This window comes from Chrysemys picta, chromosome 5, assembly GCF_011386835.1.
Source record: "Chrysemys picta bellii isolate R12L10 chromosome 5, ASM1138683v2, whole genome shotgun sequence".
NCBI lineage: Eukaryota > Metazoa > Chordata > Testudines > Emydidae > Chrysemys > Chrysemys picta.
Window position 1 is genome coordinate 41,510,828 of NC_088795.1, and position 14,228 is coordinate 41,525,055.

Here is a 14,228-nt window from a genome sequence, read left to right on the forward strand (position 1 = left end):
GAGTTCAGCCCCCAAAAGAGTGCACTGATATTATTCCCATAGCTACTCCCCAGACATGGCTACTGCCCAAAAAGTCAGTGTGTTATCAGAAAAAACAGACATGCTCATTTCCCGGAGGATCCACAAGACAATAACTTGCACACCACACTCCCAGAGGTAGTCTGTCTGGCAATGGAGTGTGCTCTTAAGTAGCTAGAAGCTACTCCATGCTTCCAGGACCAAGAATCTAGGCAGCAGAGAAGGTACTAGCCTTCATATGGTGAAACTGTGCCCAAAGAGCAGACCCTGAAACTCCTCCCACACAGTCAGTCTGCATTCAGAGTTCTAACTTGAGGGTGAGCCTTAAGTGGTACATGTGGGGTGTGAGGGGAAGAACACAGCTGACAGTGCTAGACCAAACAGTGTGATATTCACATTAACCCTGCATATGCCCTTGCACTCTTTTCCTTTCTTAGATTGCTTAGCTTAGTTTTATATCTTTTTGAACCTATCCTATTTTCCCTGTGAGGCTCCTTCAGTAAGCACAATTTTGATATAGTGGGCACCTGGAGGGAAATCTCCTATGTAAGCAGCTGTGGCTCTTTCTGAAGCTTGAACCACCGATGTCAAGCCCAACCCTGCCCATGACCATTTCACTGGCTGCACACACTGGGCTGGTCTACACTTAGTCCGGACTTCGGACTAAGGTACGCAAATTCAGCTACGTTAATAACGTAGCTGAATTCGAAGTACCTTAGTCCGGACTTACCGCGGTCCAGATGCGGCCGGAAGTCTCCCCGCGTCGACGCCGCGTACTCCTCTCGGCGAGCTGGAGTACCGGCGTCGATTGTGAGCACTTCCGGGATCGATCCGGGATCGATTTATCGCGTCTTAACCAGACGCGATAAATCGATCCCAGAACATCGATGGCGTGCCTCCGGATCAGCCGGTAAGTGTAGACTAGGCCACTGTTTTGGTGGAATAACATCCTTTCCTCTGTGCTCCTTCCTAGATAGAAGTATAAGTAGGGGCAATTAGTTCGTTTGACTTCAAGATGCTGTAACTTTCCTTCCAGAGTCATTTTGGGACAGGAACCATGTAAGAGTGACATGGGATGGGAACATATTTGAGGCTTGAGTACATTGAGTCACTGTGATGCTTTTTGATTTATTGGTGTCTGTTTTCTAAACAGCTCTAGTCATGTACTTACTGTGAGATCAAAAGCTACAAAAACTATGCTGAGACTGAAAAGACTTATGGTCTAAACATGAGTGATAAGGGGTATTCAAAACTGTCATGGTCAAATACAGAGATGTGATATGGGGTTTCAAAATCAGATTATCAAGGGGATAGATATCAGCTTCACTCTGCTGCTGGTCTAGTGTTTATTTGTCCAGCCTTGCAGGTGAAAGGTTAGTTCTTTATGTAGTTACTCTGAACAAAACCAGAAGGAACACATACAGGCAGATAGGTCAGACTGTTCTGGGTGAATGGCCATGGAAACAATTTGGAAACCTTCAGACCTTCTATATGTTCACCATGCCACCTCCTCAACTGTGAGCTTTAACATCGCTTAAAAAAAAAAGAGAGAGAGAGAATGAAAAGTTTCTGGAAGAAAGGCTTTAATTAGTTCAAAGTTCAGGATGTTCATGCTTCTGGCAAAGACAGGGGATTTCAAGGACATATGTAGAGACTAGGCAGTGGGAGATCTGCCTTAGTTCTTTCTTGTCTTGCATTATTATTTCCGGATTAAGAGATGATTGGTATGTGTGTCAAGGGAATTTCATTTTCCAGAAGCAGAAGATGTGGTGAGAGCTTTGATGAGGGCCAAAGGCCTGCTTTAGAAGGATGTTATGAGACTTAGCTAATGTTTATGAACCACTTTGAGATCCTTGGATGAAAGTTACTAATCAACACAAAATATTGTTTTATTGTTAATGCTGCTACTGTAAAATTAAAGAGGGGACCTAGTTACTGCTGTCTGTTATTGTATCCAGACATGAAGATTCAGAAACCTGGCTAAATGTTTTTTCACTATTAGCAAAAGAGTAGGCTGATGATGATGGGATTTCAGGGTCAAAGAATGTTACAATTGTCAGAATTTAAAGTCCATCCTGCCAAATAGGGAAAGATTTAATAAACGGTCTGTTATTTTTTAATTTAGGACTAAAAACTTAACTAGAAAAGAACCTGATTTTGGTCTCAGTTATCATATGAATGTATTAGCATAATGGGACTTCAGTAGGTTACTGTTAATTTACACTGATGATAATAAGGTCAGAATCAGACCCCAAATATCTCCAAGAACTTCAAGTCAATTTTTGTTCCTGACGTGACTGTTGTATATTTTGAGCCCAAGCTCCTCCTTCCATGTACACACAGATGACTCTGACTCAGGTTGGCAAGCACTCGGGCCTGGGTCCTAGCACTTTCTTAGGGGGTAGGTTAGAGCCTGGATCCTGCTATGACTTGGGTCCAAGCCCTGTCACTTTGCAGTGTGGATGCAGCTCAAGCTACAGACCTGACTCAGAAGGTCTGCCTTATGCCATATGGACATATCAGCATGACTATGGGACCCAGATGCAGCAATTGTAAACTTAGGTTTACAATTCAGTGTGGATGCTCAAGCATGGGCCTGGAAACACCGAGTTCACAAGCCCAGGTCTCACAGGCCCCAGACACAGTGTGCAGCATACACATACGCTTAGAGGTTTAACAATATCATACACAATTCTGAATCGTTGAGTGAGAATAAGTTTACATGAAAGCATAATTTACTGCTCATTGAACATATGTGCTCTAATACAGGGAGTTATGAACTTTGAGAGCTTTCTATCGAAACAGCCAGTTGTCCAATTTTTTTTGGACGTTATTGTACTGTTTTGTTATTTTTGACTGAGAGTTTGAAAATGCTTCCTTTTCTTAAACTGATATGTTTCTTTTACAGAGTCTGCTCTCAGCCATTCCATCTCAAATATTCCATGTTTTCAAGGAACATGTGATATTTTGGATTAAAATGCCTGATTATTCCATGTGTTACATTAAGTAAAAAAACAAACAAACAAACTCACTGAAGTATAGTGCCAAATCCTGTTTGCTTTATTCTTGCAAGGTGAAAAGGTTTTAACTATACTTATTTTTAATACGGTAATTTTTAAAAACTTAACAAATCCACCTTAACTTTAGTATAAATGTTTTAATTGACTGACATAAAATCTTTCTTATGAAATTAGAAGTTCAATATCACATATGACTATACATTTTTTATTCATTATTTGCCATTGGTGAAAAAGCAGACAGAGAGAGAGTTCTTCCCTAAATAAATACAAGTCACTGTTAGTCCTACAATTTATACTCATAGGCACAATTTCTACTCAGGAACATAATCCCAAGAGAATTGAGCCTAGCTTTAGTAGCCAATCCCCCATTTCAAGAATAATTATTTTCTTTAACCCGATGTTTTGTTAGAGGAACAGAACTAGTGTAGAATAGGAACCTTTATGTCTGTTTCCTTTTGTTTCCCTTTGCATCCTAACCCCAGCTGGCAGTTCTAAGATACTTGGCTTTCTTAAACAATCATCATCACCCCAATTTGTAAACAGTTTATCTCAGTATTTTGAAATCCAGAAACCTGATGCAAATTAAATTTAGAATGGCTGAATATAAACAAATTAGTAGTAAATATACTCTATCTAAACAAAAAAGCAAAGTGCTCTCAACCTCACGCCATCATGGAAATTTTGGAAAATGAGGCAGACTATTTCATTCTTGTTGATCTGTGCAAAGAACCTGGGAATCTGTTACACCCCATTAGTAAGTGTGACTCATTTAACTATTAAAGTTTTTAGAAGAAAGGAAACACTTTCTCTAACACTGTTCTTTTGGCAGCGATGAGTTTAAAATGGAAGGAGATTAAAAGTATCGAACTTTGAGCCTAATAAAATTATAACATTCTTTAAAGTTATTTTTTGGAAAGAAGTAATAATATACTTAATTAAGAAGACAATGATTCATGGTAGAAGTGTCAGTTTCATTAGTGTGTCACATTGTAAGTGTCTGAGGGTCATACTTAGAAGGGCACTCATATCCGGGACCAGTGGTGAGGGGAATGAAGTGGAAGAAATAAATTATTGCCTTTTGTTTTTCAGATTTCCAGGTGTTGTGGGCTAGCACCACTGCTTCTGATCTCAGTCATAATGCAGACAAACATCTCCTCAATTACTGGATTCCATTATCCAAAAAACAGGGTGGTATAATTACCAGAACCTCAGTTATCACAATCTCATGTATCCTTCAATAGATTATTAATTACAATGAAAATTATCTCAATTATCTGAATTTATTCAGTGTACCCATGAAATGCAGAAAATGAAAGTCATACTGGGTATCTGTTAAGTATACAGTAACATTTAGTGTTAGACAATTTGATGTTTTCAAGCTATTACATATTAACACAAATACATTTTTGTTTTATCAGAATACTTAATAGAAGTCCAGATTCTTAGCTAGTGTAAATTGGTATATATCTATTGACTTTAATAGAGCTATGCTGATTTATGCACGCTGAGAATCCATCCCATAAAACACTTCTGTTCTCTCTCAAAAAAGAAGTATCAGATTTCACACCTGTTTCCTTAAACATGCATTTTGAAACTCAGAAAGTTACTCTGAAAAAACATGTTGTCGTCCCTGGCAAAAACTTTGTGCTTTTGACATACCACACACATGACCTGCACGCAAGAGTACAATCAAAGCCATCTATGTCGCTCATATGAATTTATTTTGGTTACGTTTCACTACAGTGTGCTAAAACATTGATTCTTCTACAGTCCAGTGGGTGAACTGACAAAGCTAAGGTTAAGTAATTAATCCTAAAATAACCAAATTATTTTTGAATTTACTCTTGTTCTTTACAGATTTCAGAGTAACTGCATACCTCCTAGAGCTTCATTTATTTTCATCTTTTAAAATGTTCTTATGGAGTTTTGATTTCTCTAACTCATTCCCCAAATTAAGGGGCAAATACTTCCCCCTCATTCAAGTTTTCAAAAATAAAACATTCCTCAGCCTTCACAGTTCTTTATAACATCATTAGTTTATTTTAATGCTTGTCTCAGAAAGAAATTATCATTTATTTCACCTTGTAAAGCATCTGCATATAGAAGATATTTCTGTTTTGTAAGGGCTAAACATTGTTATCAGTGAGTTTATTTCCAGTTATGAAGAAAAGTGCATTTGGGAAAATATAACATTTATAAACATTAAATACACAGGAATTGATTCTCTTCTAGCCTTACTTACATAGATGTAAAAATAAAGTAACTCTATGGACTTGAATGGAGTGACTCCTGATTTGCACTGATGTAAGAGAAAGGAGAATATTTTCTATTTTCATTTAAAATAAGGCACACTAAAAGATATTGAAATGTACAATTTAAAATGTACTTTGACCTTATCAGCTTCACCACGTTTGTAAGCATTACATCATATGTATAGTGCATGCATTATATTATACACCCCTTATTCCAGCTGCATATTACTTATTTGTAATTAAATAAAAACTATACATCTCAAGAGTATTCTTAGGCATTTCTGCTGTTTACAAGCATATTTGTTCATAAAATGCACACCCTCTATCCTTTATTTCAATCCCACTCTGCTCTGTCTGTTAATCAAGCAGTGAAAGCTAAAAACAACCCAAATACTTTCTTTTATTTTAAATATTAGTGTTTGAAAAGGCAGTCCAAAGAACCTACATACTGTTCCACATTAATTAAGTTTTCTATGTATTGAACAATGTTAAATGTGCTGTTTCCATTAGATGACCTACAATGGAGAAAAAGTGCCCAAGTTAGCAAAAATGTGTAGAAACACTAAATCTGTACTGTATCCACTGGCATAAATTACAAAATCTACCTCCTGAAAAGAAATTTGAAGAATGAGTGAAAAGATAAATACACACATAGCAAAACAAATGCAGATTCTGAAAAGTAAGATATTGAGGGAAGACTGACATTACCCCTTGAAAATAGTGATGTAATGGTTTTATGCTTTTATTATTAATGTAAAGCTTAATGACTTCAAAATGAATGCAAAGTCAAACAAGGCTTGTTATTCCCCTAAAAATCTTTACTGTAACAGAAGCCAATACCCAGATGTTCTGTGGTTAAATCTGTTGCTTCATTGCATAAAAGTACCACATACAGTGAAACACATTACTGGCTCTCCTTTATCCAAACCTGGTCAGATTTTTGGATTGTTTTTCTAGCAATCTTTTAAACTGACATGAGAGGCATAAAAGGTGGTCTCTTGCAGATCTGTATGATGCCATCTTGAAGTGTAACCACTTGCAGAAATGAACTGGGATTTCGTTTAGTAAACTGTTTTAAGGTCCTTTCAAAACAAAGTACAGAAGAAAAAGCATAGCTCTGAGTGTAATAAATTTAATTCAAATTAAACAAACAAAAAAGACTAAGGACATAGTGGGTGACAGATTGAGCTTAAACACACCACTCTGACTTTACAATTTTGGAGCTTGAACCTGAAAGCTTTAGGCATCCTCTACTTCTACTGCCCTAAATGGGAGTTGCTACTCAGTACCTTGCAGGATTAGACCTTTTAGTAAATTAATACTGGGAGATCTGACTCGGTCTAATCCTGAACCTCCAATGGAGTTGATATGAGAATCAGAAGCATCTTGTAAAACACTGAAAATAGGACAGATAGTCCCATAATTGAAGATCCCAGCATAAAACTATCAGCCGAATATCGAATACATGGTGGATAATGCATCTAAACTTAATTGGCGACATGGCGCAGGCACTACATGATTTTAAACAGCTTGCTTGACTTTTTGCAACCTAAATGTTGTGCAAACCTAAATATTGTTCCATATTCAGATAATGTTTTCCAAAGCAGTCACCCAAAACTAAATAGTCACACACGACTAACTATGGAACTCTTCCTGATATTGGTGAACAGCCCTACTAATTTCAACGCAACTACTCGCATGAGTAACTGCTCCACAACATAGATGCTGTTCAACCCTGGACCATGTAACTTTTCTGTTCTCAATTAAATTGTGCTTATTATCATTGTGCTAAGCTTCCAAAAGAAAGAAAGTTTGTTGGAGCATTATGTAGCATGAGGTATATTTCCATGAAATGAAAAACATGTCATACACATGCTGTTGGCTCTGACATGTCACGTATGCCATGAAATGTCACTGCTAATTTGGTATAAGATTGATACAGTTTAGATAGCATGTAGCAGTCTATACACAGATGTGTGACATATCTTCACTTCATTTACATACATATGACAAAGAGCTGAATTCCCCACCCTAAAATTAGAGAAACAATTTTTATTTTGCTGTGAGCTCTACCATTTAGTTCTCATCTTGGAAATATGACATGCCTAAAGATGACACTAAAAACCCCCCAACCAAACAACAACAACAAAACCCAACACATTTCTGACACATTTTAGAGTTTATTCAAGTTGAGACGTACTTGTCATCTTTTGACATATCAGAATGTAGGTCTAAGAAACGTTGTTACAGTTCCCCTTTAAATAGCATAAAATGTAGAAGCAAGATTGTGCATATATTCTGTAGTGTCAAGTTCTGTTTAAGGACAAGGTCAAAACTGTAGGAGAAAGAGGAGGCAACATCAGTCAAAAATCCCTCCACCCTCAAATATTAACAAATTCTTGACAATGTTCCAAATACATAAAAAGGGCTTTTTCAGTGGTACTGTGAGCTTGACCTCAGCAGATCTATTTCTGCAGGTACATATCTCCTGAGTAAATATGAGAAAGGCATGGGGAGCACAAGTTATTCCTGACAAGAATCAATTGAAACTTGCCATTCTTAAAATAGGTAAGGTGCAGCAATTGGGAGTGGATAGAATGGGAGCATGGGGCTTAAAGTGGATCTGGAAATCTCTAATTCCACATGCTGATAGCATTCATCACCACAGATCTAAGTGCTATTTTATGCAAGGTAGAGTATGACTAAATTAGCATTACCTGTCAGCGGCTGATATAATAGCTCAATATTAGCCTACTACTAGATATCTTGTATCTGATTCACTGTGACAGGACACCAGTGTTACCCAGATATAACTATTGATTTAAATTTCATCAGATTTAAAAATCAGCAGAATTACACTCGTGTAAAACTGGAGTAACCACTGCCTTACACGGGCCTTGGCATAGATCCCAGGATTGAGAACGGATTCTACATTTGAGTCATAAAACCTTGTCTGTTATCGACTGACAAACAAACAGAATATATTCACTGTTAGGGCCCCTGTCGTCTTCTAGTTTTTGTCCAGCAAACTAATAGACATCAATAAAAAAAAGCAATTATAATGATATAATTCTGTGAGTCTGGGGAAGAAGACACTCTTCCCCACTCTTTGGTTGGGGAAGAAGGCACTGAAAACTGCACCAGCAGGTTCCTGAAACCAATAATTAAAGAAACTACCTTATCCCTAGAGTGACCCGCTGTGGCTATTTCTAATGCAGCATTCTGTCATTATGACACTGGCAAAGATATTACATTTATCCATAACAATAAGCGAACCAGCTTTCGGGGAAAGCACGATGCTTTACCACTTGAATGTTAAAAAGGTCCAGAACAAATAAACTTGTGGAACTGGCTTTTTTAGATTAGGGACACCCTTCAATTAAATACTTTTTAAAAGGGATAACAGCTGTATCTGCAAGTGATTAAAAGATACTATTTAGTCTTTGTCTCTGTTCTTTTGAAGTAAACGCGTAACCCAAACTACACATGATTTGTAGCAATTTCATCTTGCTACAGCCTTCTTTTTAAATTATAGTTACTAATTCAAATGGTGTGATTGCCTGAATTGCTTGCTTAGTTGATGTACCCGTTCACTCTATTTAAAAAAGTGCAGACAAAAATAAAAACAACATAGGCTGTTTGAAAACAATGTTTGTTTCTAGTGTGTTTGGTAAGGATTCATAGTTTAGAGTTGGCGAGGGTGCGGGGAGTAAGGTGTCAGCAGCCAGCTTTCTTTCTCTTGAATAGGAGTGTTTCCCAGAAGGATTGAATATAACTTTATCTAAACCATCTTCTCTCATCCTTTCAAAATAAAAATGTATTGGAAGAATTTCAAAATAATCCCTAAAACACATTGACATTGAAAATGGGAATGTAAATAATTTAGTTGTCCCTTTTAGGGTTAAAATAAAAAATAAAGGAAGGAGAAAAATAAGGACATTTAGATCCCACTGAAAACCTTAGCCCAGCATTTCAAGTAATCACTCCAATTTCAGCGTTAAAATGCACTTTGTCTGATATTTATTCTGAGCAGCATGCGATTAGCTGTGGGAAAGTGTCATACCCAGAGGACTTTTAGCACTGTTTGATCAGAGCTTGACAAAAGGGGGGGCATAAAAGTACATTAAAAAGCATGACTTTCCCTGGCCTATATCCCTGCCTATTTCCTTCTCACCTTTCCATCCATCCTATTCTTCGGGATAATAATCATAATAAAAAAAGGAAACCCCAGCAAATCCCCAACAACTGCTCCCGGTGGCGGGAGAGAAAGAGAATATAGGGAGCCAAAGTGTTTTCTCTCAAGTGGATGTATTGGGATGCGGCAGAGAAATGCAGGGAGAGCCACTGGGAGTTTAGAGAAAGTAGAAAAAGACACAAAACAAGACCATCGAACGTCACAGAAAAGAGGAAATCTGATCAGAGCCGCATGCTCCTGGTGACTTTAGGAGGCAGCCTCCCACAACCGAAGCTGTGTGACCGCTTGGTCCACAACCCCACCTGAGGCTCCAGGGATTTGACCCTGCATAGGATGGGAAGAAAGAGAAGGGACAGGACGGGATTGGATCGAGAATTGTGAGAGGGGGGAATCCAATCCCGTGGGGGAGCGGATGGCATCCCGTTTAGACAAGTATCTGCAGCTGGTATATAGAGGCCTCCAGTGGTTGAACTTGTGTTGATCCCTTTAGCTGAGCTGTCTGCATCTCCTCACCCGTATCATCGCTCTCCCTTAGTAAGAAGTACCCATAAAACAACAGCACCTTACAAAGAGTTTCCAGCATGGCAGCTGGCACACTGAATAGTTAAAGGGGTTTTAATTGTGGCTGGGCTAATTCTCACCCCTCCGCCCCTGCAGGGAAGAAGCCACGGCGGGTGAAGACACAAAATATCAGACGCAGGATCAGGGCAGACAGACACGAGGTTTTGTTCATTAAAGGGGGCTTTGCTTCAATCTATTCATAGAGCAAACGTTTCCTGCCACTGGATCCCCGTGGGTTGGGTTGGTGTGTTATGTGAAGCGTCCCGCAGCTGGAAGAGAGAGAGGGGTGTGTGTGTGTGTGTGTGTGTGTGTGTGTGTGTGTGTGTGTGTGTGTGTGTGTAGGGGGGATACACACAAGGTTAACCAACCAGTCCCCATCCACCAACCTGCTTTCCAAAGCTCATTCCATATCTGGAGTAAAGCAGCACCGGTGCCTGATGAAGCGGGAACGTTCCTGATACTCAATCGCCCCGTCTTCCTACCCCCCAATTCTGGTAATTCTCAGGCAAGACAACTTTCGGGCCGCTGCTGCTCAGCCCCGGGATTCCCACTCCCCATTGCATTGCTGCCCAAGAGTTCATCCCACTCCCCAGAGTCCTTAGCCCTGCGCACAGACTGGGAGGCAGTGCTGGGAAGAGATGTGCGACCGCCTAAAACACATCGGATCTCTCCTAATGCTCCTGGCGCCCAATGCATGGTCCCCCTCTCTTCATAGCCCTGCGATGCATGACACCCGCTGCATGACTCCCCCCGCCCCACATCTATGCGGGACCCTCCTCTCTAACTCCCCCGATGAGCCCCCTCTCCCCGGGTCTGGACTCAGCTCGCCCCGGGACACACACAAGAGAAACTCCACGTCGCTCCGCTTTGCTTACCTTTAAAAGTCTTGCTCCTTCCGGGGAGATGTGTAAACGCCCCGGGCTCGCAGGTGCTGGTTACAGGACACGGGAACGTCCCTCCTGCTTTCTGGCCTCCCTCCCCCCAAGCACAGCCAGGATCCTAGCCGCAAGAGAAGGCGAGTCTCCGCTTTGCCTTTCAGCGACCCGGGAACAGGGAAGCTCAGCCCCCAGGAGAGAGCAGCGGGGGCAGGCGGGCGGACAAAGTTTCCAGAAGTGCACGAGTGGCCCGGGCGGGACCGCACCAGACGGCGACAAGGTGTTTTCAGGTCTTTGCAACTCCTGGCGAGCCCCCGGCCGGAGCAGCATCAGCCGGAGGCGGAGAGGGGCAGCGCCGGCCGGCCGGCGGTGCGGGGCTGAGGATGCTGCGGCGCGGGCAGAGGCAGCGGAGGCTGGGCAAGCACGGTCCTTCGGCCGCCGCCCGGCAGATGCTCTGGGCGTGGGGCTGCCACGCGAAGCGCTGGGTGACGCTCTCGGCGCTGCGCGGCGCCCCGGCTGCTGGGTGAGGAGCGTGTTCGCACCGAGTGTCACTGGTGCAGCGCAGAGCCGCTCCCCCAGCCAGCCCGCTCCCTTCCCTCCTCCCCTCGCTGCCACACACACAGCGCAGGGACACCGCGCTAGGCAAAGCCTATCACCGCCCCGGCCCGCAGGGAACGCAGCCCACCCGTCTGGAGAACAAGGGTGGGGGCTCTGCCAGGGAGGAGAAGCACCAGGGCTTCCCCCCGCTGGAGAGCCTAGGCAGGGCAGGGCGAGAGAGGGGGCTATAGCCCGCCTCACCACCACTGGGGAGTGAGTGCTTTTCGGGCTAGAGCCTGGCACTTGGCATGCGGAACAGGAGCTCGGCAGGGCACCTCTGTTAGCTAGGAACTGACCCTCCAGGCCACTGCTCATAGGTTCAATGCCTATGGGTAAGAATAGTTCTGCTGGCTTCAACAGGCCTGCTCTTAGGAGTAGAGCTTTGCAGGACCAGGGTAACTAACACCATTCATACCCGTGTCCATAGAGCAACCCACTATCTCACTAATATACAGTTAAATGTATCCTTGCTGCACCTTTCCCAGGTTGGTAAAAGATTATGATTAGCATTGTCATTAATAGGATCCCCATTGTACAGATAGGGAACTGAGGCACAGAGAGGTTAAGTGATTTGCCCAAGGTCACACAGTAAGTCACTGAGGGAGGCATGTTTCATTTATAGAGCTGTATAAATAATGATTAAAGGAGGCCCTCATTTGTAAAAAAGATGAGTGGATTCAAATCTATTAAAGTTTGTGGGTGTTTGGAGACATGCTTTTACTTCAGTCTACTAAAGACATGGGGACCAGCTGTGAAGTTTAGAAGTTGACCTCAGTTCTGATCTGAGCTCTTTTACCCCTTCCCCGTATTCTGGGTTGATCAGTTCTGGAGGTTTGGCTCAGGCCCATCTCTAGAAGAGCTGTATTGATCTAGATTGATATGAAAGCTTGGGATGGCAACATTACTCAAGAGTGGCAAAACAATGAGTTATCCCAAATGAGTGCCAAAAAAAAATAATTATACCCCACCACACTGCCATGGGTTCTGCATATGCCAGAGGAAAAACAAATCCAACAGCTCTTTTAGAAATATGAATCTCTACTTTCCAATGATAAACACTAAGCCCCTACTTAACTTGCAATATTGCAGATTCTGCAGTATTAGGCTTCCATCTCAATTTTGACAGTGGGAGCCCCTGCTTTCAGCCCCGGGCAGCCAACAGCAAAAAAATCTCAGAAAAATAATAATGGAATTTATTACTGCAAACAATAAGGTCCATAATTATTTTTCTGCAATTTTCCATGGCTTGTCCACAATTCAGCTAAAATTTTTTGACAGTCATCCCACAATTTAAGTAGGGCCTTATATACAACTCATTTCTATCCCTGTTATATATCAAGATGTCAGACTGGAAAAGGACTATTATTCATCCTGGAACTCAGGCCAGTGTCGCTTGGGGAGTAAATTGCAAATTGGGGTAAAAGAGGAAACATTGCTCTAGTGTTTTTACAAAGTGAGATGGTTTGAAGCTGCTCGGGTTGTTGGAATGTTAGGAAATATCCCAGAAGAGATGGATGAGTTAGAAAAGAGCAGGTGAGGTAGTCAAGAGTGCATGATAAATGGAATTTATCACATTGATGTTACAACTAGAGACAGTTTTGGCATTTGTGAAAGGAAGCACATGGCTCACTATTATTTATTGGGGGCAGTAATGTGAAAGAATCTGTATTGGTTTTTCTTGGTAATCTATTCTTGAAAATATGAACTGTTGCAAACATATTTAAACTAATCACTAGTAATAAAAGTCTGCTACTGATTTTTCCTAAAGATCAGTTTATTCATTCTCTTTCCTATGCCCTCCCACATTTTGGCCTTTGGAGTACACAAGCCATGGTAGGGGAGGATTGGAATATAAATCTAGGGGAAGATCATCAGAATGTAAATTATTTACACCAGCTCACCTCCCTGAGAATATATTATAATAGAAAATTCAGTGCTCTGGGGGCCAATTCTGCCAGATAGTTGCTAATGACACTAGGACTGCTGCAAACTTCCTCGCACCTGGCTACCTGAAGGGAACTTAATTCTTCTAATACTGGTAGAATTCTTGCAAGGGGTAGCTGAAAAATACAAAACATGAGATTAAGAAAAAGGCCTCTCTGAGAGCCTTGGTCGAATTTTTGAACTTTTCTCCCTTAGTTTCCCTATTTTAAAAACTGGGATAATATTTATCTGATTCACATGGGGGGTGGCAACAGGCATTCATAATTAATTTGTGACAGTTTGTAGAAAAGCTAAAAGTCACCAGAATTCATACACAGCCCTGCAGGGACTCCAAGACCTCCTCTTATTTTGACAATTGCTCTTGGAAAAAGAAATCTTTTCAAATAATGGCATATCTGCCAGAATCTCAGATCAAGTCAGACAGACTTCACTTCTGCCTCAGGGATTCAGGTGACCTAACGATCTCTCGCTTATGAACGCCTGCATGCACACTTTTTATGTAAAATGAGTCAGTTACATTTGTGTGTATAAAGAATGATCTCACTAACCCTCTCCTAAACGGTCAGGCCAGCCCTGAACATACTGGAGTGCTCTCTGATCAGAGTAGGGGCAGCAGTTACATTTGGGAAGATAGCAGCAACATATTTTTAGAGTCTGCCCAAAATACTAAGGCTGGCTTTGATTTTGCCTCTCTGAGGTCAATTGTAAAATATTGCTGGTGAGAAAAAACAAACAAACAAAAAAACCAAAAAAAACACAGTTCATG

At 41.3% G+C, this 14,228-nt stretch overlaps 1 protein-coding gene across 2 annotated transcripts in view; it reads right to left on the minus strand.

The window, feature by feature from the left end:
- Positions 1-11,471, minus strand: part of NDNF (neuron derived neurotrophic factor) — a 29,983-nt gene extending 18,512 nt beyond the window's left edge. The window contains exon 1 of one of the 2 annotated variants that reach the window (XM_005290284.5): positions 10,922-11,471. The gene's annotated coding sequence lies outside the window, so the exon portion shown is untranslated. Of the gene's footprint in view, positions 1-10,432; positions 10,889-10,921 lie in introns of those variants that run through there. The other variant, XM_005290285.5, reaches the window with a different exon arrangement.
- Positions 11,472-14,228: the final 2,757 nt, after the last annotated feature.